Source organism: Protopterus annectens, chromosome 13.part0 (assembly GCF_019279795.1).
Source record: "Protopterus annectens isolate FY-2018-M chromosome 13.part0, PAN1.0, whole genome shotgun sequence".
NCBI classification, from domain to species: Eukaryota; Metazoa; Chordata; order Ceratodontiformes; family Protopteridae; genus Protopterus; species Protopterus annectens.
In genome coordinates, this window is record NC_056747.1 from 431,203,219 (window position 1) to 431,230,746 (window position 27,528).

General features: G+C 39.2%; 1 long non-coding RNA gene across 1 annotated transcript in view; it reads left to right on the forward strand.

Annotated features, from left to right (window-relative positions):
• The window catches only part of LOC122788344, a 162,515-nt gene that overhangs the window by 114,532 nt on the left and 20,455 nt on the right, over positions 1-27,528 (forward strand). The window contains exon 2 of the long non-coding RNA XR_006362644.1: positions 17,754-17,803. This is a non-coding gene — a long non-coding RNA (uncharacterized LOC122788344). The remainder of the gene's footprint in view (positions 1-17,753; positions 17,804-27,528) is intronic.

Below are 27,528 nucleotides of genomic sequence, written 5' to 3' on the forward strand. Positions count from 1 at the left end.
ATTTGCACTTGCGCTGATGCTTCTGTCCTGATGCTATTAACTGATATTTGTGATTGTGCTGATGCTTCTATCCTGGTGATATTAACTGATATTTGTGATTGTGCTGATGCTTCTGTCCTGGTGATATTAACTGATATTTGTGATTGTACTGATGCTTCTGTCCTGGTGCTATTAACTGATATTTGTGATTGTACTGATGCTTCTGTCCTGGTGATATTAACTGATATTTGTGATTGTACTGATGCTTCTGTCCTGGTGCTATTAACTGATATTTGTGATTGTGCTGATGCTTTTGTCCTGGTGCTATTAACTGATATTTGTGATTGCGCTGATGCTTCTGTCCTGGTACTATTAACTGATATTTGTGATTGTACTGATGCTTCTGTCCTGGTGCTATTAACTGATATTTGTGATTGTGCTGATGCTTCTGTCTTAGTGCTATTAACTGATATTTGTGATTGTGCTGATGCTTCTCTCCTGGTGCTATTAACTGATATTTGTGATTGTGCTGATGCTTTTGTCCTGGTGCTATTAACTGATATTTGTGATTGCGCTGATGCTTCTGTCCTGGTGCTATTGACTGATAATTGTGATTGTGCTGATGCTTCTGTCCTGGTGCTATTAACTGATATTTGTGATTGTGCTGATGCTTCTGTCCTGGTGCTATTGACTGATATTTGTGATTGCGCTGATGCTTCTGTCCTGGTTAGGGTTACCACCTATCCCACTTTGTGAGGGGCAGTCCCTCTTTGGGCAGTTGTGTCTTGCAAAAAAATTGTAAAAATGGCCAATGTCCTGAGATTGTAGGGCAAAATTATTTCCTATTTTTATGTAATAGTTGCATAAAACAGTTATTCTGTAACTAAAACACCTAAATGTTATCAGAAACAGAATAAGCAACTAAAATGCTACATGAATAAGCTTTTATTTAGCAAAAAAGTGAAGTTCTGTCCTTTGTACTGGCCCTGGGTATGTTTTCGACTGCAAATTCTGATGTTTGTACCACAACTGTCCCACTTTGGGCATTTGAAAAGGTGACAACCCTAGCCTGGGTGTTATTAACTGATATTTGTGATTGTACTAATGCTTCTGTCCTGGTGCTATTGACTGATATTTGTGATTGTGCTGATGCTTCTGTCCTGGTGCTATTGACTGATATTTGTGTTTGTGCTGATGCTTCTATCCTGGTTCTATTAACTAATATTTGTGATTGTGCTGATGCTTCTGTCCTGGTGATATTAACTGATATTTGTGATTGTGCTGATGCTTCTGTCCTGGTGCTATTAACTGATATTTGCGATTGCGCTGATGCTTCTATCCTGGTTCTATTAACTGATATTTGTGATTGTGCTGATGCTTCTGTCCTGGTGATATTAACTGATATTTGTGATTATGCTGATGCTTCTGTCCTGGTGCTATTAACTGATATTTGTGATTGTGCTGATGCTTATGTCCTGGTTCTATTAACTGATATTTGTGATTGTGCTGATGCTTCTGTCCTGGTGCTATTAACTGATATTTGTGATTGCGCTGATGCTTCTGTCCTGGTGCTATTAACTGATATTTGTTATTGCGCTGATGCTTCTATCCTGGTTATATTAACTGATATTTGTGATTGTGCTGATCCTTCTATCCTGATGATATTAACTGATATTTGTGATTGTGCTGATGCTTCTGTCCTGGTGCTATTAACTGATATTTGTGATTGCGCTGATGCTTCTGTCCTGGTGCTATTAACTGATATTTGTGATTGTGCTGATGCTTCTATCCTGGTTCTATTAACTGATATTTGTGATTGTGCTGATGCTTCTGTCCTGGTGCTATTAACTGATATTTGTGATTACGCTGATGCTTCTGTCCTGGTGCTATTAACTGATATTTGTGATTACGCTGATGCTTCTGTCCTGGTGCTATTAACTGATATTTGTGATTGTGCTGATGCTTCTGTCCTGGTGCTATTAACTGATATTTGTGATTGCGCTGATGCTTCTGTCCTGGTGCTATTAACTGATATTTGTGATTGTGCTGATGCTTCTGTCCTGGTGATATTAACTGATATTTGTGATTGTGCTGATGCTTCTGTCCTGGTGCTATTAACTGATATTTGTGACTGTGCTGATGCTATTCGTCTAACAGTAGTTTTCCAAGCATTTCACAGGGGTGTACATTGGAGATTTATGATGGAGCACAGATGTCTAGCTTGGTGGGGGATGTTTGTGCTGCTATAAAATGAAAAAGTAATAATAATCATTGAGTGCGTTCATCATTGGAAAACAGACTTCTTCAGCGTGTTTAAGTTCCAGATACAAAGCTTCACTGTTGGGAATGTGCTGGCATAGTTCTTATCTGAAAGTCAGAATATACTCAGGTCGTTTCAGTGAAGCAACTTGAACCTCCCTTAGAATCTACTTTTTCAAAGATGATGAATTGCACCTTCAAATTGATATTAGGGTTGTTTGAACTCTTTGTTTAAAAATACTGACTCCTTAAACACACAGCCTTGGGCAAAAGACAAACTCCTTCCAAGTAAAAAGCATCCCTGTGCCACATGTATAATCTCCACATTAATCTCCCTGTAATAATGGGTTTAGTTCCCATGAGGTTTATTTGGGTCTTTCATCGAAGACTTGGACAGGTATACAACTGTGAGTGTTTTTGCTCCCAAAAAAGGGAGAATTAAACTATTTAAATTTTTTCAGTTCTGCTTAAATATTTAAAATGCACCTATTGACCTGTGTGGTAATACTGCTTTGTACTTTTCATCTCTGTTTCATATGTTTGATTTTTAAGTTTGTTCTGGGACCTTAAGCTTTTATTTCTATTAGCAGTTGGTGGACGATTGCGTTTCTGTGTTTTGCACTTCTATTTCCACAAGTAGAATTACTTATAAAAGCTATCTGTTTGCATTCTGAGCTCTGCTGGCCCATAGTCTTGTAGTTTAATTCCCAGTTGTGGCAGAACTTTATACTTCTGTGAGACTCAGAGCCTTTAGTTATGTACTATTCTGTTTTTTTTTTCTATAAAAAGTGCTATTGGTAAATTTCTGCAAGTCTGGTGCCTTAAACGGCAGTAGAACATCAATAGTGAGAGAATTGTCTCTGCTGCAGTTTGTGTTTCAGTGCTTTCATATTCTGCTTATCATTTACCTACCTAAATGTGCACCCTTTATCTGACCCATCCCCTGCTACTATATTAAGCTGAAGTTTCGAATGAGCTCCAGTATTGCCTTTATTTGATTATATGCCTCTCTAGCTAGCCTGTTTGCTCTTCCTAACACACTCTTCCTTTTGTGCTCCTGTTTTATATTAAGGCTGTGTCTCTGGCCTCTACCCTTTATCATAATCATGTTTCCAAAATCCCTGCCTCCCCTGTTTAAATTGCTATTGACTGTTATATAAGCTATTTGTGTACTCTCTCCACCTATTGTTTTCCATAGATCAGTGATATTGAATGCCCCCCCCCCCCGAGACCAGTGCTTCTCTTGAGTAAACGTCATTTACTACATGTTGTCTCATGCTCATTTTCCAGGTCTCTTCTGTGATCTTACATTAAGAGAAGTGGATTTGTTCATCTTGTGCCAGGACATGTCTATTTGAGTCGGGATATGTACACAAGGACTCAGTGTAGTCATTTTATTGTCAGTGAGCTCAGTTAGATTCCTGTTTTTTTCTGTGATGCTATAAATTTGCATATTTGCATGGATCAGCAGTGCCCTTGATAGTAGCAAACACCTAGGAAGAAGGGTTCATAAAACCGTACCGTGTAAAGCAGCACTTTATAGAAATAGCTTATGTTGACAAGTCCAGAGCAGGTAGATGGGAGTCAAGTGGCAACACCTGCAGATTTAGTTAAATTCAGTATTGTGTAAACATTATTCTAAGTAGAATTGAGTACAGTTAAGCATAATCTGCTCCAAAAAAGCACCCTTAATAGCCTTCTAACCCCAATACACCACCCCCTTGTAGCTCATAAATCAAAGTACTGGACATCATAGATATGCAATTTCCTACCTTCCATGTAGCCAGCTTGGCAGATATGGGTATCTTGAGACAGTGTGGCAATTGTCTCGTTTACAGACAACCTCTTAATCCTGAAAGAACCAGAGACAGCATCCAACAGGTGTACTTGCACAATGACAATGAAGGCTAAATTCTTGCATAGAAGTGTACATCAGATCATTGAACCCATACACAACACCCATCTCGCATAGAGCACAACACACACACAGACTAACATTTGCTGAGGCGCTTACAAATAATCCTCCTAAACAACAAAGATTGCTTAGACCACCCATTGTCAAAGTTATGCCTCAAGCTGAAAGACACTCCAAAAAAACACCACCTAGCAGCTCACATACTGTCACTCTTAGTGGAGCCCCAAACACTAAGCCCCTAAGGTGAGTAAGCATACTTCCCAGGACTCTTGTCATAGGTGACTCCATTGGAAAATATACTGGTGTCCCTCTAACCAGGCTGAATATGGGGAAGATAACTGTTAGTTGCTTATCTGGAGTCAGGATCCTCCAAATCACACATGCATTCAAGTCATTACACCACAGCTACCAGTATGATTGCATCAAAGTCCATGTAGGTGTAAATGACCTGAGATGCAACTCCTGGACTATATGAAGAGACATTATTGCTCTTTCAGACTGTGTGTCTCAGGATGGTATGAGCCTAGTTTTGAGCAGCGTATTATCACCATTGAGGATGATGCCACAATATGAGCAAAAGAGATTCCTGGACTTTGTAAATACAAACACCTGTGACTAAACAGTGAATATATTCATTGTAGGCTCCAACATACTGGACCTCGTCCTTAAAGATATTGCACCCCCCCCAATGTCTCATCCTCCCTGGTAAAGTCCAACCTTAAAGCTGTCTTTTTTGAAATCAAAATTAACAGGAACTATTCCAAGGCAAATTACCTTCTATTAAATGATGGGTTATCAAAATTCATTGCCCCTCCAAACCCAGAGAACAAAGCAGCCTATGGTGAATTCCTCTCAGAAACTCTGTACAACCATGTCAATGGCTGTATAGAAGTTGATGTACATATCAGAAGTAATCCCAGGACTAGCCCTGGAAACAAACTTCCTTGGTGGCATCCCAAATTAACTCATTACAGCTGAGTAACGTCGCCAGGCATTTCTGCAGTTACCTCCTACTGCATCTCTAGGCGTCGAACATTGCTTGTTCATAATAACTTGACAACCAACCTCGGACAAAGCCGAAACAACTGCAACCCCTCAAATTGTAAGACGGTTCACTGTGACATCATGTTTTTGCATCATTTCCTGTTAATTTAAAACGGGAGCATGGGAGAGCTCCCGTTTTTCTGAAGAAGTTCACGTTTATTCATAAAAAAAAAAAAAAATTTTTTTTTTTGTTGAGTTTTTTTTTCTCTCGGCACGAGCCACTGGGTGTGTTTGGTTCACAATTGCTTGTTCATATTTACATTAATAATTCCAAAACCATGCTACATACAAGGTATCACAATATTTTATCTTGAAACATACATGATGGCAAACAATTGTATTGACGTTTGACCTCTGTTAATGAGTATTTGTTAGAACTGTAAGGTAGAACTGTAAGGTGATTACTTAATTATTTTGAAGGCTCAATCCACACTCACTGGGAGTTAAAGGTACACACTCAAAAGAGCTGTACTGGAGGGGAATAAGTTAAACAGAATATACAACAAAAGGAAAAACATTATGGCAAAAATCAGGGTGGGTAATTCCCATAAAGAAAGAAATTCCCTCATCAAAATAAATAGACAACTCAAAGGGCTAATTAGGTTAACAAAGCCAACTTTCAAGTTAAGATAGCCTCCCAGGTGAAAGATAACCATATGACCTTTTACAGCTATGTCAAAAACCTCAAGGGCAGCATACAGCAATGGTGCCACATTCCTTGACCCTGGCAATATAGAGAACTTGTTGCTGAACAAATTCATTTCCAACTTTACACCCTCTCAGCCCCAACCATCCCTTCAAAAATACCCTCAGACATAACCCCTCTAAATGTAAATAGGGAGAATATGCGGGCTGAACTCACTAAAACTAAGAATACAGCCTCAATGGGCCCAGATACCATCCCAGGATGCTTCCTGAGTAGTCTAAAATATGACTTATCTGGATTCCTGGACTCCTTATTTAACTATAGTCTTAAAACAGGTTTTATGCCATATGAATGGAGGACTGTGATGGTCATCCCCCTTCATAGGGGAAGACCTCCAACAGGTCTTGGAAACTACAGACCCATTAGTCTGACTAGTCTTATTTGCAAAGCCATAGAAATAATTATCATGCAAATTATCAACAAGGACATAGACCACCTCCAGACACTGGATCCATCCCAGTTTGGATTTGGCAAAGAAAGGACATGCTTACTCTATCTGGTGGACTTCTCTGAAAAGGTCATTAAGACAATGGATGGGAGAAAACTGTGCATACTGCCTACCAAGACCTGGCTAAAGTATTTGATACAATATTCCACATGGGCATATCAACAAACTTAAGGAATTGGGTATAAATACATTTATAACATGCTGGATAGTTAGCTGTCTTACTGATGGACCCAGGAGGTTATAATTGGTGAGGCCAACTCCACAGAAAGGCCAGTCATCAGGGAAGTCCCCTGGGGCTTACTCCTCTTTGACATCTACTTCAAAGCCAATGTTAAAGACCTTTGGCTGACCAAGTTCTCAGAAATTGCAAACCTGGAGCAGTCATTGAATTCCTCCAAGATAAGAATGTCCTTCATGAAAGCATAATACCGACAGACACGTGGTGTCAAAGGCATAGCTTAAAACTCAATACAAAGAAATGTATTATGGTACTTTTTGGGAAGTCTACCACCCAGGGTAACTATGTCATCGATAAAATACCCTTAAACGTTGATTCACTTGTCATAGGTCTGGGAACTCCTGCAGATAGTAACTTAGCTTTCAACCACCATATGCCCAAGGTAGTAAGGAAATCCTTCTATGTTACTTAACTTATAAGCAAGGGCATGGCATCTAGGTCTAGAAAGTGGTCATACCACTGTACTCAGCTCTTATCAGACCCATTATAGTGTATAATACCAATGTCATTATGTACCTGAACAGACACGTGTAGTATTTGGAATGTCCACAAAAGTTCCTTACAAAACAAATACAGGGAGTAAACACAATGTCCTCTGCTGATTGCCAAAATGATCTGTCTCTTTACTCGGTATCATACAGACTTCTTGAGAAGTGATCTTTGCCTGGCATACAGGGCATCCCTGAACTCTGTTTTGATAAACCTTTTGCACATCCACAAAATAAACAGTATTAAAACTACTAGATTAAAATACCTAAATTTTGCTTGCAATATAAATAGGATATGTTGGAGAGAGAGAGACACATGCTTCTCAGAGAATTCCCATTCTCTGGAACAGGCTCCCCATCCATGTGAATCAGAGTTCCTCCTTATCCCTATTTAAGCGTAACTTGGACCAATGGTTGGATAATCAGAAATTCACCCCTGGACTTGCTTCTATGTCTCTGATGGACAAAGGCAATCTGTAAATCTCCACCTATATAAATCAAATTTATGGGTTACATTTGCCTTATACAGCTTGGCTTATAAGGGTCCTACTGGTCTTTAGCCTGGTATACACCTATGCACCAGTGGCTACATGATTTTTTTTTCTGTTTTGTCAAAAATTCAGGGTAACAGGCAGGCAAATGACCTAAAATGCGAGGTTATTTTTTTATGAACTTCCGTTTTATAATGATAAAATATAGTATAACCTGAAAGTTATGCAACTTTAGAGCTGGATATCCTTTACGCTTATTATAATCTTATATTCAGCTATTTTTTTTTTTTTTGCATATTGGCAATAATTAAAATATTGGAAGATTTGATTTAGAAAGAAATTTGACAACATTGTTTTGCTTAATATCATCAGTTTTCATTTTGCATATTTCACTGCAGTAATTTTTTAACTAAACCATCTTTAACATTAAAAATCTGTATAAAATAGTAGTTGCAATAAAATTATGGTTACAATTAGAGTCAATAAGCCAATGAACATATCTGAATTAAATTTTCTAGGTAATAATGTCAATAATACCAGATATTTATATCAAAAGTTAGCACATTTTATAACTTTAAAGAGTATATTTATAATAGTTGGAACAGATTCATGAATGCCTACACTAAGTGTACATGATCTGTATTCAAGTGCATGCATAGAACATTTTTTGTACTGTCTATTCTCTCATACAGATTATACTAAGTGTACTCGTAGTCTACACTTTGTGGTAACCTTTATGAACCCCCCCCTCATTATTTAAGACCAAGAAAGTCAGTAGAAAAACTAAAATTAGGTAGAAGAAGGTGGAAGTTATGCTTGTGTTGTGAACTTTAATGCTGCATGACAAACAAGATAACTACAGTAGAGAGATGATTATCCACACGTTGATTATCAGAAACATCAGTTATCAGAACCAGCCTTCCAAAGTCTTCTAGTATGAAACATCATAGTCTGAATATGTAAACAGTATACATATTTGCTTGAGCATTTTTCTGAGGTTGTAGTCAGCTCATGTGTGAACAATATTCTTTATTGTCCATTGGAATTGCTGAATGGTTGAAAATTGTATTCCTGCGTGCAGAAAAAAAACAAGATTTTAGATGTTTTTTTATCTGGTTCAATTATATATTTGATTATCCAAACTACCCAAGGTCCCATTTAGTTCAGATAATCGACTCTCTACTGTATAATTTATTCATTCCTTCATTCTCCTGATCACCATTTAATCCAGGTCAGGGTGTCAGAGGAGTCTGCACCATTCCAAGGATGCACTACATTCAAAACAAAGGAACTCATTGTGAAAGAGGCACCAAACCATCACAGGTCTGTGAATACAATTTAATGCTGCACTGTCAAAAAGATTTTGTTTCATTTGTCTATCTGGTAACATGTGACCTGTGAGTCACTTGCAGTAGGGTTGCTTTTTAATAGGCTCAAGTACAGCCAATCACTGATCCAGATCTCAGCTGGCCTTGGGCTGCTTTATCCATCCGTGGCAGCACAGCCTTTCTCTGTTGCTGAAATGGTAACTTGTTTATATTCAGATTCTATGGTGTTTGGCTCAACCATCCTCCTCACGTTTACCCATCATATTTGTTGTATGCATAGCTAACGTCATACCAGTTTGTGACAGGTAGATCAGTCTGCTATTGAAAATGGTTTTATTTCCTGGATTATTTTTACATCAGCATCTAATGAAAGTCGTCAATAGACTTTCTCTAACTACCTATGTTGCTTAAGCCATCTGTCAGATCTATCAGATTAATCTAGAACATGGTTGCTTATTTTAAAGGTAAGTTATTTACAACTTTCTTGTCTATACAATTCAGTCCTTAAACTCTCTTTCATTTACTGAATTATGTCACACCTACCTATTCTCTACATTTTTTGTTTGTTATCCAAGTAAACTGAATAGTTACAAGTGCCTTTTTTAGGGGTGACTTGGTTAAGCGACTTAGTAGGCGAATGGAAACCAAGGGACTCGTATCATAGACTTAATCTTCTCTGTCAAAATACTAGACAACAGCATTCTGATGTCACATACTGAAAATCTGTTTCTGTTTTACTACAAACTCTCTGGTACTAGCAGCATTGTTTTGTATGGGTCACTGTATTAAAATTCACTCTTTTGAAATAATAAATTCTAAAATTAAAAATAAAGACTTACATAAAATCAAGAATATTTAGAATATAAAGTCTAGCAGAAAAGCTAAATAAACTGGGAATAAACCCCTATTTCACCTGCTGGATTGCAAGTTATCCCCACAAAAAGCCCAGTCACCAGTGAAGTCCCTAGAGTTCTGTGGTGGGACCTCTTTGTTTGGCATTAACTTTACTGAAGTAACATCCAATACCAAAGGACTCTGGACTGAATACGTTTGCAGATGACTGCAAGCTAGGAACAGTTATTGAATCCCCAAATGACTCAGCCATCCTACAGCAAGGTTTGCCCCAAATAAATAACTGGTGCCAAAATCATGGACTGAAACTAAATGCCACAAAATGCATTACTATATCCTTTGGGAAGTCCTCTCTCCCAGGGAACTTCCACATTAACACTACACCCCTAGGAAATTACTTAATTGTTCAGTATTTAGGAACTTATGTGGACAGTAACCTAACTTTTGACCAATACGTGTCCATTGTTGTAAGAAAGACCTTCTGCACTGCACAGCTTATAAATAAAGGGATTGTGTCTAGCTCTATGGATGTCATTGGCCCCTTTACTCAGCCCTCATTAGGCCAATCATTGAATAGTATGCCCCTTTGGCATGTATATGTCCAGACACATGCAGCAACTGTAATGCCTGTGGAGATACCTTGTATCGCTTCTCTCTCTCTCTCTCTCTCTCTCACTCACTCATATACACACACACACACACACACACACACACACACACGACAAGCAGGTGGGTTTTTTTGTTTAGATGCTTTAATACATAGAAACACATCAGGATGGATAACAGCATCATAAAATACAAACAAACTGGTTAACAGACAGACCATACATCTCAATGGCTTACTACAAAATGGCAGTCTAGCATGCACATGCTCAGTAGTTATACACTTGTGCAAGCCCTTGGATAGCTTCTATAAGGTACATGCACATTGATCTACATCCTCCCTCTTAAAAAGATTGCCCTTTGTAAAAATAATATCAGAGTTAGACATGCATTACTATACACATTAGAAACAAAACACAATGCTCATGTCCAAGTTGCTTCATATCTGTTACAGGATTTAGCGATATGACCATATCTTGTAACATAACAATCTGGACCAAATTTAGTAACAGGGGACAGTCTTTGATGCACAACTCATATCAGGAACTTCTGGATTCATCACAGGAATGGGACTGTCCTCTGGAACTTCCTCAGAAATTGGAACACCAGACAACTCGCTCTGAGATGAAGAGTCTTTTTCATAAGCTGTGTACTATGGTTTAAGCTCAGACACCAGTTTCAAATGTTTGCAAGATTCCACAATGTATGATCCTCGGCTCTAAGTAAATATTCTTCATGACACCAATCCGATCATACCTTTGGAGGTTTGATTCTTACCGCCACTCATCGTAATGGATTGAGTGGTTTGCTGGTTTTATTGTAGTAGGACTTCTGGGTTAGGCATTTCTTCAACAGATTGGCTTTCACTCACCTGTTGTACTTGACACATGGAACCAACAATTGACTACTGATTGGTAATAGAGTTCTGGTTTGTCTTGACAGAAGTCTCTGAGCAGGTGAACCAAGGTGTTTTATTTATTTTATTTAACATTTTGTTAACTGGGAAAGTCCTTGGAGCAAAGCCAATTTTCAGTAGACGCCTGGGGAGAAATGCTCCAGACGCATGTCTTTCTAACGTGGGAGGAAACCGCAGCACCTGGGAGAAACCCACAAGAATGCAGGGAGGACATGCAGACTCTGCACAGAAGGCAGCTCAGCTGAGAATCGAACCAGAAAACCTCTTGCTGTGAGGCAACAATGCTACTGCTGCACCACTGCACTGTCCATAATGTTTATCATGAGGAACATTTCTGAGATTCAAAGGATTGAGGAAAACATCGCTGTTACGTAATTTTGACTTCTCTAGTAACTGTTTTGCAGTTTGAACTGCACGTTCTGCCTCATCATTTGACTCCGGGTACTCTGGGCTACTTATGACATGAGTAAAGTCCCATTCTTCAGTAAATCTTTTTAACTGTTGGTTTGTAAACTGCATGCCATTTTCAGAAATAACTTTGTGCAGACTACCATGGACTGCAAAATGATGCTTTATCTTTGTAATGACAATACTGGATGCTAGATTGGGAAGTAAGTCAATCTCGAACCAGTTGGAGTAAGAGACTACTAACACCAAATAATGTTGACCATTCCACTTGAAAATGTCCATGGCTACTGTCAACCAAGGTAGTTCAGGAATCTGGTTTAGCTGTAGTGGTTCCTTCTGTTTATGTGGCTTTGTACTATTACATGTAGAACAAGATGAAAGTGCTCTCTCAATGTCTTGTGACATAGAAGGTCAAAATACTAGTCCTCTCACCTTTCATTTGGTAGATTCAGTCCTTGGGAGACCACGATTCAAGCTAGAAATGTACTCGTGTTGTAACTACTTTGAAACAATTACTTTTGGGCCTTTCATAATGATACCCTTGTTAGCCAAAATCTCATCTCTGTATGGAAAATAAGGTTGCACTTCTTGAAGTAAACTAGATTGCTTTGACAGCCACCCTTGATTGATAAAGTGGTTGAGCCTTTATAAAACTGGATCTGTGGCTATCTGATCTCTCAATTCATCAAGATGTGTGGAAGAAAAATTTCTCACTTCCATGACTTAAAAAAAATCAAGATTCTCATTCTCAGTGTTTCTGTGTGATCTGGATAATGTATCAGCAAGATAAAGAAAGCACTACTGAGCCTTCGGTTTGAATTTCTTCACCTCTATAAGCAACATGCTTCACACACCTTGCCAAATCAAGCCTTTCACCATGACACATACTAGCAAATGTTTTTGCTGACATAACATTGCACTTTGAACCTGTGTCAGCTTTGAGCTCTGCGTTTGCCATTTATTGGAACAGTATAAAATAGTTCATTCTTTGCCTTTAAATTACATTTGTATCATATTATCGAAAGATGAAAATAGTGAATGCTATTTCATCAAACCTAAAATTTCTAAACCACATAATATCGAACATTCAGAACAGCAAATTTTTTCCTTGGCAAAAAATTTGCTATTCCGAAACACACACACACAACACAAGCACACCTAAAAAACATCAATACACACATACATTTATAATCCTACAACTAACCCTACACTAAACTATGCATACACTACTATCTATCCACTTACCTTAACCCAAACCCTAAGGTCCGTCACTATCGCACAATCACCTAACCCATGCCCTAACCCTAACTCACTTAACCTGCCCCTAAACCTAATTCACCTAACCCACGCCCTAATCCTAACAACCACACAATTGCACACTTATCTGAACACTACCCGTAAATCTCCACCACAGCACTGAAAATAGCGAAGCCACAGACCCGGCCAACCGAATTCTTTCCCTAGGAAAGAATTCAGTGTTCTGCAGCTTCGCTATTTTTAGCATTTGATTAAAACGGGTCGATATTAGAACATTCAAAGTTTTAAAACTTTGATGTTTTAATATAGACCCTTTAAATCTACTGCATTGACCATTTCATGAAGCAGTGGCACACCATCAACATAAAGAGTAGGGTTGCAGCTTTCTAATTGATCAACTCATTTCTTAAAGTGTTCCCTTTTAATAAAAGAATGTGAGCCTTCTGATTTACAAAACCTTTTGAAATTATTCCACTTATCGCAGTTGTGTCATTGCTGACCAAAAGCTAAACATTTCTCCCTTTTAAGATTCATGACTTCCACCACAACTACGACAGCTGGCAATGAAAGTAGGCTGGTGCCCATGCTTTGAGTTTGCTGACTCACTCTTATGCTTCATGGAGACTGTGTGAACTCTGGAATTTGCTGAAATACTCTGCGGTTTACCAGCGAGTGCTTGGGGCCTGTTTCTTTTAATAACTTGCTGCATACCATCAATATGAGCTTTGTCACTGTGCCTTCTAGAGCAGTTCTCATTTGTAAGCATATTTGTGCACCTTTCTGTGAGCTTGTATATCTGACAAATATCAATGGCCTTATTCAAAGTTAAATCACTGTCATGAAGCAATATCTTTCTCACAGCATAATCTTTTATACCACACACTAGTCTGTCCTTTATCAACATCATCCCTTAAATTACCAAATCTGCACATTTTAGCCTTATTCCTCAGGTCAGTTATATATGCTGCAAAAGTTTCACCAGGCTTTTGATCCCTTGTGTAAAATACGTGCCTTTCTATTGTAACATTTGTGTGGGGGTTACACATTTCTCTAAATTTACATTTTAAGCACTCTGGATCCTCCCTTGACTCATCCTGTACAACAGTATGATGGTTCCCCCCAATCTCCTGTATAGATAATAGGTGCATACACAAATGAACGTTCCCTTTCTGTGGCTACTGACACAGCTAAATTAAGTAGAATAAATTACTTTGTACTGTTATCTTTATCAGAAAATGCAGCCTGTATAAAAATGTACTCTTGCTTAAACACTCTCCAGTTCTCAGCAATATATTACTGTCAAACACAAGTGCACTGGGTTTTCGAAATCCATCTGCCATGCCCACAAAGTATGTATATACACCTGAAAATATGGCGCTTGTAATTATGTAAGAACAAACATTCAAATGCACAATAAATTCTTCAAAATATTGTACTTTGAAATAATGCTTTGTAATGGCTGTATTCTGTGAAATAAATTTACTGTGACACTGCACAAACATGCGAACACTTTATACAGTTTTGATAACTCGGATATCTTTACTTAATACAAAAAATACATGCTTTGTGAAAATGTGGTAGTTTCCCTTTATTTTATTCATTTTATGCAATTCAGACTTTAATTCAAACGTTTTCCATAGTAAATGAAATATTTTATCAGTATCTTACATATCGGTTTATGCAAATATTTAGAGCGTTCTGTATACCTCGTTTCATATATTATGAAAAAGAAATAGTGCTGAGCAAGTTTTAATATCTGAAATTCATTTCTGACCTATTTTGCAAAGTTTGTACATTATAAGAATGATTCACTGCTGTATATTCCTGTAGTTCCAAGCAAGTGCCTTAAATCATTTTAGCCATGCTGCCTCTAACATCATGATCTTTCGACATGCCGCTTCTGACACCATGTCGCTCATCTCTCTCTCTCTCTCACATAGATAATAAGCAGGTGGGGTACTTCATTTAGATGTTTTTATACATCAAAACACATCAGGATGGATAGCAGTATCATAAGATACAAATGAACTGGTTAACAGACAGAACTTCCATGCATACATGCTTACATCTCAACGGCTTACTATAACATGGACGTCTAGCTTGCACTTGCTCAGTATTTATGCACTTGTTCAAGCCCTTGGATAGCGTTTTAAAGGTACATACACACACATTGATCTACACCTTGCTAAAAGGATACAAGGCCTATACAACATGTCCTACATGGATCACCTCCAAGTCCTGTCAATATACTCAGTATTCCCACACATTGCTAAGAGTTGACCTGTGCCTGGCATAGAATGGATTGGTATACCTTGCAGGGGATACTGCTGTTCTGAAACAAACTCCCCATCCACATAAAATAATGTTCATTCCTGACCATATTGAAGTGCAACTTAGATATATGGATGGATGGGAAACACAACATTTACCCCACAACCACCTCCTCTACTGCTAAGGGACGGAGGCTGCTCCAGAATCCTTTATTCCATGCATTGGTCCCATCAAATTATCTCTGGTATAATCCAAGTTATTCTTATTATGGAACTATCGACCATGGGATAGGTAAGAATAATCTCTAACCAAATGGGATAGGTTAATTTGAGCAGAAAAAGGGAAACTGCCTAGGCTTAAAATAGCCTGCAAGGGCAGTTAGCCGGGTATTTAGCTATGAACCTGTAAATGCATTTTTAGCCTGCACTGGTAGCAAAGAGGGATGAAACCCTAACAATACCCAAGGTAAACTGATTTTGAATAACCGCTCAGGTGCATAAAGGTGCAAGCAGGGAGGATAGATGTGCCCATCCTGATGATAAGGGAAGTGTGCAAACTAACAACTCACATGGTCTGACTCCCTGATAGTAGACTGGAGAAACAATGCTCTGCTGCGTGAGGGTGTCCTGTTGATTTCAGCCCTTTGCAGAAATGAGGAGCTGATTGATGTTGACCATTGCATATCCTGCATTCAGGTTGTCACTTGGCACATACAGCACAGGTGAGTGACTAAGATAAAGCACTTCCTGACAGCAGTGTGACACTGCCCCAGGTTCCTCAATCTCCTTACTGGACCCAAACACAGGCATGGATTAATACTGAGCAGGCTTAGGCAGGTCTGGTAGAACATGTGGATGAGATGATAACTTGAGAGCAGCTTATGGTCAACAGTGGTGAGCCAGAAAGGATGTGGAAAATCCATTTGTCAAAAGCAATAAATACTACAAGTTTTTAATATGATAACAGCCAAAACTAAGGAAGTTAACAAGAAGCATAATTCTAAATGTACCTAATATTTCATTGATAAACATACTTTGAATTAAAAAATACCAAATAAAAAATAGAAAATATATTGTGGCAAAGAACAGAAAAGTTGTGGTCAGAGGTGCGCAGTTTGGCTGTATGGGTTTGGAGTGATGGCCCTGCCATGGATTAGCTCCTAAGGTCATTGGCTGTGTTGCTGACAATGGCTTTCATTGAGAAGAGGAGATTTGTGGGGGGAGTCTGGGTGTAGGAGTTTAAACAGCAGGATCCCCAGAAGGAACTTTACTCTGCCTGGTAGAGGTACACATTTGGTTCTTAATAAAATAAGGCAGTGATGTTCATACCTTAGGGAATTGGTAATGAAACATTATATTTATTGGAGATGATTTGAATATTTTTTCTGATCGAGATGGATGCAAACAATGGTAAGCCACATTCAATTTGGGCCAGTAGAAAGTCTTTCCCTGTGGCTGTGCTGTCAGGCAGAGAGAGAGAGAGAGAGAGACAAATGGAGAGTTTTTGGGCCTGTAATAGGACGTTGTTTACTTCTGACCTGAGATTTTTAATGTATCCTTGAAAGCTGAGATTGATAAGGCCAGGCAAGGTGACCATGTATCTAAAGTTTTTTTTCTTTCTCTGTGGTTGTTGAACTTAACTATAATGTGGAGTGCAAACGTACATTTTGCTAGTGCACTGTTTGTTCCAAAGAGGCTGATTTTTGATGTTTGGATGTCTGGGTTGAGTAGGGGTTATTTTATGATATGACATTTGTTTAGATATGAGAGAGGTCTGCCTGGAGCTGACTTTGGATCAGAAGATGTGACGGAGATCTTTGGGTGACATGTCATCTGTAAAGGGGAAGGGTGATAGTTATGGAAAATCAACTGTTTTATTTATAAAGATGAAAAATTGAATGAGAGTGAGTATGGAACCCTGTGTAGCTCCTTATTCAGTGGAGGTAGTCTGTGATACTGCCATGCCAATTTTCACTCTGAAGCATCTCTGCGTCTCTCAGTGAGGTAGTCTTTGAACCACTGAGTATCTTGTGAGCTGATGCCAATGTCTTTAAAGTGTTTTAGTAGAACAGGGTGGTTAACCATGTCAAAAATCCATGTTAAGTTCATGGAAACAGCTCCAGTTAGGTTTCCTCTGCCTATATTGGTGGAGATATTTTTAGGGTCCATATTGCACTCATGGAACACCTGCCTGACCAAAAACGTTGCTGTTTGTTTTTAGAAAATAATTGGTGCATTTGAAGATATGTGGTGAGTCAGCCGTAAATAGATTTTTTCAGGATTTTGTTTAGTGTTGGAAGTACAGAAATCCTAATACATATGACAGAACTGTTCTTACATGTATAAATACACTCATTTTCAACATGCAATACATCAGTATGAGGCCACACCTGTGTGCTGTAGCACTGTTGCTGCTACTGGACTAGCTGTTAGGCGCTATTATTTTGTGTTCCACTGGTCTGTTATTACTAAGCAAAAACTTATGATTAAGCATGAAACATCCATCAGGACAAAAGAGGTTTCACAATCTGTCTTGTCTCCCTTCCTACAGGTCATACTAGGATAGGAATGCAACCTGAACCCGGGTCTTCAGTGATACAGGTGAGTTGGTTCTCTCTTCCCTGCACCATAAGGCTGGCCACTGTTAAAATTCTTTTACTTCCAGCATCACATTTTATCACAGTCTTGTATCCCCCAGTCTGTGCATAGTGCAGGCATTTGGAGGGCACCAGCAAACAGCATAACCATGTAACAATGTCTTAGGTGTATGAATTGACATCCACTAAATAACTTTAGGCATAGAAACAGCTGTTTTTGGCATTGTAGCTCTATATAGACACATACTACACTGAAGGGATCAATCTGTTGGGTACAGATTTGTAAGTTTGCAAAGTAGAGTACCCAGACAGGGACTGCTACTTTCACTGGCCTAAATAATCTGACAGGATTTATATGCCACAACCTCAGCACACAACCAACGTATAACAGGCCATAGAAGGTCTGGATTTGTTTCAAAGACTTTCAAGTTGTTGGTAATGTTGTTCAATCACTATTCAAAATTTTTAAACCCACTATACCTCTTGAGGCTTATGTGACATCCCTCCTCTGGGCTAGTGATCAAGGATTCTCAGTCCTCACCATGGACACCAATGAGGGATGTTCACTTGGAACAAAACAGATACACACAGTATTTCCAGATGTAGCTTTCTGCGCCATGCACAATTTCCCTTAAGAGCACACAGGCAGCTCACACAGTGCTGGGGCTTTTTCCCCTCTCTCTATCCAGGTCCCACATAAGACTCTCCACTGACACAGCTGTACAGTTGAGTCCTTAACTGAGTGTTCAAAGCCAAGTTCTCCACTCTGCATCCTTGCTCCAAGTAGCTGGTACACACACACTGAGATTTGATTTTCACGCACACACAAGCACACCTAGGAAAGGCTGGCACACATTTACCAGCTATGCCTCTCTGCTCAGACCTTAGCATAGGTTCTGCCACCAGAACATTCCAAAGACAGCTACTCTAAGGATCTTACAAGGGTACCCTATTATATTGAGTACAATTAATACTAATACAAATGGTAGTGTCTGACCTATGCAGAAAGGCTTTCAGGAGCAGACACTGTATTACCAAATAAATATAAGCACTCTTAAAGGTTAAAATACTCTCTAAAAGACCAGCCACAAAGAAATATTTAAATATATTTAATAATAAATAAGGAACATTGAAATACTAAATATCTATTTACCATAAACACTAGAGTCTCAATCACAGGACATATTAAAAATAACAGAGATGGATAGATTCACACAGATACAGAAAAACAGTACTTAACTAATCTCACTATGTTTTCCTGACTGATCTAAATAGTTTCTATTTCCTGGTTACTTACTAAAGCAAAGCAAGATGAAGTGAGTGAGTGGTCTTCCTCCTTTGTCAGGTTTCAAAAACAGGCTGCCCTGTGACTTTTGTCTCATCTGCTGCTAAAACATCAATTTAGTGCTGGATTTTACATCAGATACATCTGATCACCTGACTGAATTAGAATTTAGCACATATGTGTTACCATACACACAGAGTTTTGCTGAGATGTGTTATCATATCTGGAAGCTATAAAACCATTTCAAAACTTCCACCCTTCCAGGGTGGCAATTACTTCACCCCTAAGGATAATACAGTAGCATTTCTAGTCTCGGTTTACAGACATTTTGTCTCCGGCTGCAGTCAGAACTGTAAGATATAATAGTTATGGCATAAACTAGGTAATTTAATTTCAGACTATTTTTCAAAATTAGCTGTACTGAGATTAACCTCTTCTCTTCCGGTATCATGTGTTGCATTATATTAATTTCAACAGTTGCAATACTGTCTGATATACATGTGCATTTATTTTCTGTCCAGCAGGACCCACTGTTGGTACATTTTTTAACACAAGCAGCTTTACACATACATTTTCAACACAAGCATCTGTACAAATCAGTTTGTTATACAAATGACGTTCGATTCTTTATAAAACTCCATCTAACTATGCTGGCATATGTTACACATCCCCTGGCAGAGCTGGCAATACCTCATATCATCACAGCTTATAAGTGCATTTGTTTGATAACTAAATATTGGTGACTGTGTAACCAAAAACTGAAGTAAATTCAGCATGGTTATATTTACATCCTTGTATTATCAGTGAGCCTGTAGGACATCAGGAACTTCCTTCTGGAAGGAAGAAGTAAACTAAGCTTACATAGACATTGACAAAAGATGAGAGCTGAACTGTGAATCTTGAGCTGTGAGACAGCAATCTTATTCTATTCATTGAACCCCCACTGTGCTGCCTGTCATTGCAACATGTATTCATGAGTCTCTTGAGCACACAAGAACAGATGTCAAAAATCCTTGCCTCTTGCATCACAGAGGCATATAGTAATTCCCCAAATATTGGCATTCACAGAATATACTAGCAGTAAAATTCACATCACATCCTAGCGGGCGCTAGGATCTGCCACATAACACAAGCACTCAGGTCACTGCAAGGCAAGTACAAATATGACTCAGTCATTGTCCATGCTGGTGTGAATGACCTGAGATGTACCTCCCTGGACTACATGAAGAGAGACATAGAGGAGCTCTCTGAGCATGTAGCCCAGGCCAGTATGACCCTGACCTTGAGTAGCATCTTACCCTCACCAAGAATGATGCCACAATATGAAGACAAGATGATCAATTTCAACAATTGACTTAAGTATTGGTGTCATTCAAAGGGGATCCAATGCCTGTCAGCCTGGGATGACATGCTCGACAAGCCATGATGCTTCGCTAGGGACGGCTTGCACCTGTCACCCCCTGGGCTTTTGGATATTGGCAAAGGCTCTTGCCACCCCCATAGTGCCTTTTTTAGGCATGGCTCAAAAGACAAACCCACCTCCATAGGTATCACAAGGGATAAGAAACTAAGAGTAATGCTACTCAATGCCAGAAGTCTAGACCTCAAGATGCATGCACTTGAAACTCTCCTTAGCATGGAGAACATCGATATCTGTGCAGTAACAGAAACCTGGTTCAAGGCTCCCGAGAGCACCCCAGCACTACCAGGTTATACCTCATACCATGTTTTTCGGCCCCAAAACTTGGACCGAACCACAAAAGGAGGGGGAGTATCAATATTCATCAAAGATACCCACACCTCCAGGTTGGTGGCACAGCACAAAGCATCAGAGACTATCCATGTGCAACTAACAGTGGGTAAAACTGCCTTCCAGTTTATAGCCTGCTACAGACCACCCTCCCAAACCCAGGAACTCCACTCGGCCTTCCTGAGAACACTGGAAAATATGAAGGTCTCTCCAAACACCACGACTTCAATTACCCAAACATAAATTGGGAGCATTACTCTATCTCCAACACCCTAGCCCAAAGGTTCCTAGAATTTATAAACTCATATGCTATGGAACAGCTTGTTACCACTCCCACAAGAGGGGAAAACATACTGGACCTAATCATCATCAACATGAGGACTCTATGCTCCAGACCAGAAGTGTATCCCTCACTGGTAAGATCAGACCATAAACTAATCTCACTAGATATTCACATCCCGACCCCAGCCCCTGCCCAGAAAAACCACAGTGAAAAACTTCTCTAAAGCAAATTTCACACTCCTCAAAACCAAGGTGGAATCCTTCAAAGCCCCCGGGCCTGTGGAAAATACGTCCCAGACCTCAGAATCCTTTATAAACGCATTCTATGAACACCTTCAGGAATGCATGGATCATGCAATCCCAAACAAAACCAAGACCCAATCCTCCAAAGGCAGGCGTCCTGTCTGGTGGACCCCAGCCATAAACAAGCTATACAATAGAAGTAGGAAGCTACTACATGATAGAGCAAAATCCCAAAAAGGGAAGGCATCTCTGATCAGTATTAGCAAAAAACTACTGGCACTCATAAAATCGTCTAAGCTTTGAGAGAAAAATTGCACAGGATGCTAAGGATAATCACAAGGCTTTCTTTAGTTATGTTAGGAACCTGGGTGGGAATTCCCAGATATGCTCAGAATTAGTCCAAAATGACAAAAAATACACCAAACCCACAGACATTGCCAATATCCTAGCTGACAGGTTCAGCGCAAACTCCCCCCCCCCCTTCCCCACCATAAGGGCAAATATCTATCCCAGCAGAGTGCTGCCCCCCTGACATCTCAGATGCTCAGGTAAGAGCCGCCCTCTCCAAAGCAAAAAACACAGCATCAATGGGACAGATCTTGTCCCAGGCTGTGTCTTACATGAACTCCAAGAAGAACTAAACCCAAACATAAAACTACTGTTCAATCTCAGCCTTACTACAGGATATGTACCCAAAGAGTGGTGTACAGCAACAGTGGTCCCTCTCCACAAAGGTGGTGCCTCAACGGATCCTGGAAACTATTGCCCCATAATCCTGACTAGCTTGATCTGCAAAGCTATGGAAAGGATCATCATGGACCTCATAAATAAAGATATTGGGGACCTACAGACACTGGATCCTACCCAGTTCGGCTTTGTTAAGGGCAGATCCTGCCTCTTAAACCTGGTTGATTTCTTTGAAACAGTCACCAAGGCCATTGACGAGGGGAAGGTGGTCCACACAGCCTACCTGGACCTCGCAAAAGCCTTCGATACAATACCCCACTCGGGCATTATAGATAAGCTCACCAGCTTAAATATAAACCCCTATGTCACTAGATGGGTTGCAAACTGGCTCAAGGACAGAACCCACATGGTTAGAATTGCTGGAGCCATGTCAGACTCCAAACCAGTTACAAGTAGCATCCCACAAGGCTCAGTCCTGGGACCTCTCTTGTTCGGTATATATTTCTCGGAGGTACAGGCTAACACGGAAGGACTGTGGCTGACCAAGTTCGCAGATGACTGCAAACTGGGTGCCATAATCGACTCTCCAGCTGACACAAGCATCCTACATAAAGGCCTCATAGAAACAGATAACTGGTGCCAGAGCCATGGCCTCAAGCTAAACGCCAAAAAGTGTATAGTCATCCCTTTCGGCAAAAACAAAGTGCCCACAAATTACCACATAGATGGTAATCCATTAAGTATGGAAGAAGTAATTAGGGACCAGGGGACCCAAGTTGATAGCAGTCTCTCATTTGACAACCTTGTGGCAAAGTGGTTAGAAAATCATTTTATATAGCCCACCTAATCATGAAGGGATTCACATCTAGATCAGGGGAGGTCATCGTGCCTCTTTACTTATCCCTCATCAGGCCCATAATTGAGTACAATGCCCCTTTTGGGATGTACCTTACCAGACACCTGCAGCAACTGGAAAGACCCCAAAAGTACCTCACCAAGAGGATCAAAGGTCTCAAACAGATGCCATATGCTGCCCGGTTAAAGAAACTCCAGCTCTACTCAGTGGCATACCGCCTGCTCAGAGGCGATCTGTGCCTGACGTATAAAGCCATGTCCAACCCGGAATTAATGGACATGCTCCACCTCAGAAAATCCAAATCCCATCAAGCTACGCGCTTGAGAGACTTGAACCTCAGCACTGAAATAAATAGGACATGCTGGAGGGACAGATTCATAACCCAGAGGCTCCCTTCACTCTGGAATAAAAACCCAGTCCAGGTTAGGCAGAGTCCCTCATTGACTCTCTTCAAGAGGAATCTTGATGAGTGGATGGGAGAGCGTAGATTTACTCTGGGTATCACTTCTGTGTCACTGTTAGACAGATGCACAGTATACTAACCTCGAAAAAGGGCATAGCAAAATTCATTTTAAAATGGGTGGCGAAAGCCAAACACACACTGGCTAGGCTTCTAAATACCCAAGGGCAGATAGCCTAGTATGAACCTATGAACCTATAACCTATCCTAGAAATCTTCAGGTTAGCACTTCATAATACTTTTCATTTAAATAGGCCTAGACCATGCATAGACACACCACTTTATCTGCAAACAAAGCTTGCAGCATGTCAGATCACATAAATTATACTTTGGCTGCTGGCAATCTTGAGAAAGAGAGAGAAACTCTGTTTTACTTATTTACTTACCCTCATTCATGCAGCGTTGCTCTGTACACGTCCTGGTTATTGCTTACATTATGGGAAGCTGGTTTATAATATAGTGCTGTGCCTTTTGCATTTTATGACTCCTAGTGATTTATTGGCATTCTTCATTCCATGCAGTCCTTTGCAGCATTCCATGCATGCTAGCACCCTCTTGTTCCTTATGCCAAGCTCACTTTTATAGCTGCTTTTCTGTGCCCTCCTTATGTTTCACTTCACTGATGCATTGATCATGTTCATCAATGCTATCTCTCATTTTGTCCTTGCATCTGTGTTGCTTTATCCCAAATGCACATTTACTTGTGCGATTTGTGCTGCAGGTGCTATTTTTCCTTCTGCTTAACATTGTATCTCCTATACCATGACTTTGTTCTCATGGTCTGTATTCTCACTGGTCTTTCAATTTTGCACTCCAGATGGATGGATGGATGTGGCACCTGCAGTCATGGTAGTTCTTCACACAATTCTGCCCCAACACATACAGATCTCATGGGTTAACTGTATACACTGGCCTGCCCTAATCAGCAATCCATGATTCAGGACAGCATAATAATTCTGTCAACTACTTGGGAGCTAGTGATCTCTGTGGCTAAAGATATGACTTGACATGTAGTCCATCCACAGGTAGACACTGCTCTTGTACATCACATAAAATGCCTACTTTGCCTTCACCTGTTAAACTTCTGTAAGAAAGTGTTCTCCTGTAAACACGCATCTCTTCTTGCCTTTCCCCATTTCATTTTCATTAGAAAGTACATGTAGTGGTTGTAATAGGAGATTCCTTTAACCCCATCACTGCATCTAGACTTCATACCATTTTATTCCTCCTGTTGTAGCCACATTCAGTGGAAATATCCTATACCTCTATTTTCTCCTAAGTCTTGCTGGCTGTTTATCATGTGAACCTGTTTTCTTCTCATTTATTTATTTTTTTTAATTAGGCTCGCTATTAAAAATTACAGCGGCTTTAGTGACAGTATACAGACATTCCACTAAAACTATGCATTCTCTGGAATGAAATAGCTTTGTACAAGGTAAACAGCATAAGGTGTTTGCTGTCATTTGTTACTGTTAAAGTAAAAATCAGTCTTCCATTCTTGCCCACTTTTACATGTGGTCAGGATAAGTATGCATTTGGCCCTTCTCTTCCAAGCTGACTAGCTTGGATGGAAAATTGACAGACAAAGACACAAACTCTGCTTTCCTTTGAGCATGTAATAATTTCTCAGCTGTGCCTTCTAGCACAGAAAGCATTACTTTTAGTTTCCATTACTTCTGCTCAAAGGATTTCCAAGTTTCAGACTTTGATGCACAAGGAACTGCTTCTGATTTTGCAGAAAGACAAGGTGTGTTTGCATACAATCACTCCTTCTCTTTCTAAATGAATGTCTGGGTTTACATTAAATCAGATGATACAGCGATCGGTTTATTTTCAGGAGCATAATAATTTAGGGGAAGAATTATTCAATATTTTAAGTATGCTGAGAATTATGAGAAATATTCACAGTGCATTAGAAATGAGGAAATATTGTCATGTGCATCTCATTCAAGGTTGAGGTAGAACAGCCTAATTTAATAGTAAAACTTATTGGAGTGGTAAGTGTGTGATTTTACTAGAATTAGAACAGGTAGTGTCTAGTAGGTCCTTAAGGCTATACTGTCGGAGGCATGAACAATTCACAACCAGTAGGTTACATTTACTACCCTGAGTGCTGTTTTCTTATTCTTTCTTTTTTTGTATAGAACTATACTATTTAGATGTCATATTCAATTGCACAGCCTGTTTTACCTTATAGTGCTACAAGGCATTCATTCATGAAACATCTGTTAGAATCTACCCTGCTTTATTACTGTTATGTTTGATATGATTCAAAGAACAAAGATCCTTCTCTGAAAGGTATTTCAGACAAACCAGTTCAGTCTCATATGAACTTTCCATAACAATAAATATTCTAATGGATGATCTCAGTACAGTAGTATTTAATCCCTCCCTTGGTACTCTTTACCAAAAGCAATCCTTTTCTTGCTGTGCTATGTTTGAGCCTGTTTACTGTTTGGTTACTTCATCTAGCATGAAATTAATTCTACTGCAATAAATGCTGAAGACAATGACAGCATCTCATATACATAAGGTGTACAGTGAGACTGCATGATGCAAAACACTCCAAATTACGTTTAAAAGGATGAGCTGAAATGTATTTACGAAGGCTTTTACATCTAATCTGCATACTCTCGGTATAATGTCTTGATGCAGGAGATCCCACAGAGATTCACTTTTCTTTGTTTTCTCTTCCATCATGCAGAATATTGGTTCACTCATCTAGTGCACCTGTATGTATCTATTTTATTTAATTTCATTACTTGGGAGATCGGGCCATGCCCTGAAATCATTACCATAGTTTTAAGTATCTGGAGCTATTACAGCTAAAGGTTTGAAGCAGTGGCATCATTTTAGTGTTATGGAGTTGATATTTGCCCCTGTACTTTAAAATGACTTGCTTTTATACATGCTTGCATTGTCCAGCTAACCAATCGTGTTCAAATATCGTAGTACACAAATTTTGGTGATTTTCTGTGGTCTTTCTAGGTAAGTTTTGTATGTATCTGTCATGGGACTTGTTATTGTTTGCTGATACCTGTAACAATGAAAATCACCATTTTGGCTAGCTGGTCTGTCTTTCAGCCTTACTTGCTAATCTACCTCTTCACACACTAGTTAGTTAAGGACATTAAAGCATATAAGTCTCAGTATTAACTGCCCAGCTTTGGAATGACACCCATTTTCCCAACCTATATCAAAGTTTTCTTCTTTTTTATCACATGCCTTTGTTTACCCTACCTGTCTATTTCCATCACACTCCAGCCACCGAGTTTTTTACTTGTTCAGCAAAACAAGGATTTTTTACATTTCTTGCTGATAGTAAATTGCCTTAATACGGGACAACCTCTGATTTTCAGGCCTACCATTGTACTGTGCCTGAAGTAAAACATTTTTTTCCCTTTCATTTTGTCCTCTTTCAGCCTGCCATAGTATTATGTATGATTGTGTATCTGCATGTTATGCAACATGATGCTGGATGTGTTTTTAATTTATTTGTTTATATTTATTTATGTATATTTGATAGGGAAGTACACTGATCAATACTGACCAATTTCTGGCTCAGTCTGGGTGAAACACAAAACATTTCACAAACAAAAATACAGAAACAAAAATAGGAACAGAATAGTTCAGACTAATTATATATATATATATATATATATATATATATATATATATATATATATATATATATATATATATATATAAAGAAAACTGTGTATATACATTCCAGTTAACAAGCACAGTGCATTGTACAATAAAGCAGAGTGTAATGTACAATATATATATGCTAGTTTCTAAAGTGAGTCAATCTTCAGTGAATCTTGAGTGAGGAGAAGAGACATTCAGAAAGGAGATAGGTTAATTGGTATATCTTGTGTTGAAGCAGGAGGATTTGGCATGCTTAAAGAAGTGCTTTTTGTGTTGCATTCGGAATTTGCAATAAGAGTTGATTTTCTTATTGTTAGTGAGGAGTGTTTGCCCAAGAGAGAGGGTATGCAGCTGTATGGAATTTGGTTCTAGGGTTAATGAGAGTTAGTATGGCTTGTGAGTAGTGTCTCAGGTTGTATGAGGAGTTTTTTTTTGTGTGAAGTCTAACTTCTAGTGGAGTACATGTGCGTAGTTTGAATAGTTTGTAGAGCTGGGATCCTAAAAATAGGATAGAT